Here is a 4,731-nt window from a genome sequence, read left to right as displayed (position 1 = left end):
TATGGATTAACGTTACTCGAGGATTAAGATTTGCAGCAATTTAATATTTGGGATGAATTTTTAAATAATTAAGTGACGTAAGTTTGGTGCCGTAAGACAAGATTTGATTCAAGGATCTTAGGTTAATATTATTATGGGGTTGAAGTAAGGTTTAACTTCTAAGTATAATACCAAGGATAGAAGTCGATCAGTAAATTTTGTTGCTAAGGTTTCTTAGGTCAAACTGCATAAATACAAATGTAATAAGTCAATGAACATTATGGGTATAGTATAAGAAAAGTAAGAAGCAATAAAAATTAGGACTATCATTTCTAATATTGGGAAGTTTGAGACCATAGTAGAATAGAACTAAATCAACCTAAATCATTTTGATTTGTGATTCGAAATCGAGAATTTTGGCAGGCAAATATTATTAGGATTGAGGATGTAAGGACATCTTAACATTTATTTTATCAGAGTAGCGCAGTGGAAGCGTGGAATATTGGGATTCTAGAATTAAGAGTCTAAACTTTTTGTTTATCGAGGATAAACGAATTTCGGGGACGAAATTCAATTTAAGGGGGGGAGATTGTAACGTCCCGAAAATTTAAAAGTCCACATGAACCACATGCATGCAAATTATTAAATTTCTTCGTTATTAAATTAAATTATTTTAAAGCATAAAATGCATGTTTATTTTATTAAATTGTGTCAAATTATTTTTATACATTATTATTGCATAATAGGATTTATTTCATGAAATTTAAAACGTTCATGCATTATAGATTTTTAAATTTCATTTCGCGCTCAAACGAGGATCGGATACCGGAGAATTTTCAGGAAAAATTATTTTATTACACAATTAATTTTTATTAATTAATATAAGATTGTTTAAAGATGTTTTTCATGAATTAGAATTTATTGGATATTTTTATCCGTATAATTTTAATTTTTAACGATACATAAATTTTATCGAATTGGGAGAATTTTTGAGGGTTCGGTTAATAATTTCAAAAACTTTCCAATACGAAATATTTTTCGGGAGTGTGTTTAGATTTAATGGACATATTTTTAAGCTTATTCATCTTAAAACCTTTTTATTTTAATTGAGGGTCATTAGCACATATTTTAATTAACCTAAACTACACTTAAACTAAACCTAAACTACCCCACCTCATAATAGCCGACACCCTCACTCCCACCAGCCTTTATTCTTGAAAAACACCAACCGACACTTCCCTCCAATCATCAACTTTCTAGTGACTTGCTGCTTCAAAGCTTTCGGTGGTACCATTTCTCCTTCAAGCAAAGAGTCTCTCTTCGGTGGTTGGCTCCTCTATCATTGTCCAAGAACTTTCACCAAGGCACGCTAAGTATCTCCATTCTCTCGTTTTCTTTCAGCAGCAACATCAAGGAGCTTCGACCTTGGCTTGTTCTTGCGTTAAAACTCTCCCGGTGTCTCCCTCGTCTCGTTTTTGTTCATCAAACATCAAAGGCACGCTTTGTATCCTTCTTTCTGCATCATTCACGCCATTATATGCTGTTACATGTGTGCTCGCATATGAAAAATGTTTAAACCCGTTGTTGCTTCGTTTATGCTTCGTCTTATTCATGAAAAACCGTATTTTATGCATTTAAATCACGTGTTTGATGTTTGGGTGCAAGGGGCTGCCGATCTCGGGTCATAAGGATCTGTTCATGTCGAGGGTTATGTTAGAATAACCTGAGAGAGTCTCGGTTCAGGTCTATGCAGGGAAAAGCCGTTCCTTCGGGCGCTAGTGCATGCTTAAGGGCTAGATCGAGGATGGGTTCGGTCTCGGCTGTGCAAGGGCATCCCGAAACCTGGAACAGATCGTGAGGGGTCTGAACCACGGTCAAGGGAGGTTTGAACACAGCTGGGACGAGGAGGAGAGTCGCTTGAGCGTTGGGAATGGAGTGATGATAGAGAGCACTACGTGAGGAACAAGGGTTGTGTGAGTTGCAAGGGGCTGTAGGCCTGGTGTAGCTGTCGTGGGGTTGTAGGCTCGTGTCTAGTGAGTCCAGCAGGGTTCATTAGGGTCCCTAATGGTGCACCATAAAGTTCGGTTAAGTGTTAGAGAAGCAAGAACCAAAATAGTTAAGATATAAATTTATGTGGGTTTGGTTTGAAAGTTTCTGTACGTGGCTTGTGCAGGAATTATGGGACTCGTTTAAGCTTAGTTTAGGAGGTTCATTAGAGTCCTAATGGTGAGCAATAACGATCAATCAAGTGCTGGAGAAGCTAGGACTAAAACATTTATGAGTTGGGGCCATGTGTTGGAAGATGATTATACAAAGTGGGTGCTGAGAATTCCAGCAGCTCGCTGGCTCCTGATTCGATGGTTTTAGGATCTGGTTTTGGGGTTTTTAAGAGTTTTTAGATGTGTATTAGGTATGGTAAAAAGTTGGGGATAATTCGGTTAAGTTTCGGTTCGATTCGGGTTAAAATCGGGACTCCGGTCCAAGTTTTAAAAAGAATTGGTTAATTTATGAAATGGACTCGAATTTACGTCTAAGAATGATTTTAAATATGTTTTGGGATATTTTTAGGAGTTTGGTAATTTTCAGAGCAAAATAAGGAGATTTGGATTTATCCGGGATTTAATCGCCGTACGAAACATTAATTAAAGAATTAATTGAAACGCATAGATTTAGGCTTAATAAAATTATGGAAAATTATATTTAAGTTCAAATAATTATTAGAAGTCTAAGTTTTTAATTTGGGAATTTTATGCTAAGGTTTGGTTTAATTCGGGATTAAAACGCATTAAGATGTTATATTATATTTAAGGATTAATTTAAAAGTCATCTATTTAAGCCAAATAAAAATATGAGAAATTCTTGTAGGCTTAAATAATTCTTTGGGACATGTTAGAGTCAATGGAATTAAGAAAAGGTCACAAACATGAAATTTTACGTCTAAGGGCAAAACGGTCATTTTTGGGGTTTCCAGGGGCAAAATGGACATTTTGCACCCGAGGTGAGATTTTGGTCTTGGCAGCGCCCTGAGCACATCTTAATATGATTTAAATGTTTATGCATCACGTTCATGATTTTTATGTAATTACGATAAATACGTTGCATGCTTGGTTTAAAGGAAAAATTACGTATATGCATGATTTTATTAAGTGATGAATATGATGACACGTTTTGAAGGAAGTGATTTAGTTGTGACTAATACGATGACACGATGACATGATGATATGATTGGAGATATCGTGAGGGAAAAGGCCCCAGAGGGAGCCTGTTTACGGGAGAAGGCCCCAGAGGGAGCCCGAAGATCGTATTTCCATTGACATGATATGATAGGCCAAGGCCCAGTTGACGGGTGAGAGTGTCGCTGGTGTCCCCGCCGCCCAGTACTGTGGTTATACGTAGATGGATCCATCGACTGACATGATGACATGATGATACGAAAGTCACAGCTAATGAACTGAATTCAATTAAAAAGAAAATGTATACGTATATGATGACATGAAATGACATGATTTTACACGATATGATTTTATACGACACGTATACGTATATGATGACATGAGATGACATGATTTTAATACGATATGATTTTACACGACACGAACGTATATGATAACATGAGATGATATGATTTTACACGATATGATTTTTACACGACACGTTTACGTATATGATGACATGAGATGACATGCTATGATTATTACCATGTTTTGAAAGGATACGTTTACATATATGATTTTTACTGCAGACACGAATGCTTTTAAGTTCATGAAAAGATATATTGAGTATGATATTTTTCACTGCTGTGTGCTACGTATATGTACTTGTTATTCCTGGTATAGGTGTGTTGAATCTTTAGGCTCACTAGGCGTGTGTGATGCAGGTGAGCTTAATGATGAGGAGACTGGAGGTGCCGAACTCTGAGTAGTCAGAACTGGTGCGGTGACACGACCCGAGGACCACACGTTTTCCGCGCATTTATGATTTTATGATATTGAGAGGAGATGAAAATTTTCCACGTTTATGATTTGGATGTTAGGATTTTTACTCGCTTATTTCCCATTATAATTTTTATTGGCAAATGCTTATGAGTATTTTTAAATGATATTTTCAGTACGACAGCATGCCTATTTTTATGTTAAAATAAATATTATTATTTTAAAGGATGAGTTTGATTATTTTTAAACGACGCTATTTTTATGGTCGAATATTTAAGATCATTTTTAAATGTTATTTCGAAAATGCGAGCTTTTATTTTTTAAAAAAAATATCCAGTAGAATTTTAAAAATGAGTGAGACGTTACACATAGACAGTCCCTATATCTAACTATGCTGTCCAAAACTGTGTATAGTCTCTGGCCCTTAGCCTCGTCCCTCTATCTACAGTTCTGCAACTGCTCGTCAAAATTCTTCCTGCCCGAATTCTGTCTCTCAATGTCGGATGTATTGTCAGAGTAGCAAGGTTTGGGGCATCGCCCTTGGCATATACTGCAAGCTCAAATCTCTGAATCTCCGCCTGTAGCGGTCTCTGTACCGACAAATGAGCAATCAGTGCGTGCTTTCTGGTCAGAGCGTCTGCAACCACATTAGCCTTACCGGATGGTAGCTAATGTCAAAGTGATAATCCTTCACTAGCTCCAGCCATCTCCTCTGTCTCATGTTCAGCTCTTTCTGTGTGAAGAAGTACTTCAGAATCTTGTGATCAGTGCAAATCCTGCACTTCTCCCCATACAGATAGCGTCTCCAAATCTTCAGGGC

At 36.8% G+C, this 4,731-nt stretch overlaps 1 long non-coding RNA gene across 1 annotated transcript; it reads left to right on the top strand.

Annotated features, from left to right (window-relative positions):
* Positions 1–1,176: 1,176 nt before the first annotated feature.
* Positions 1,177–4,089, top strand: LOC140804832 (uncharacterized). Its single transcript, XR_012112209.1, has 2 exons — positions 1,177–1,474; positions 3,857–4,089. It is a non-coding gene; the product is annotated as an uncharacterized lncRNA (long non-coding RNA).
* Positions 4,090–4,731: the final 642 nt, after the last annotated feature.

The sequence above is a fragment of the Primulina eburnea genome, chromosome 11 (assembly GCF_022965805.1).
Source record: "Primulina eburnea isolate SZY01 chromosome 11, ASM2296580v1, whole genome shotgun sequence".
Classification (NCBI taxonomy): Eukaryota; Viridiplantae; Streptophyta; class Magnoliopsida; order Lamiales; family Gesneriaceae; genus Primulina; species Primulina eburnea.
Note: the sequence above shows the minus strand (reverse complement) of the source record. Positions and strands in the feature narration are given on the sequence as shown.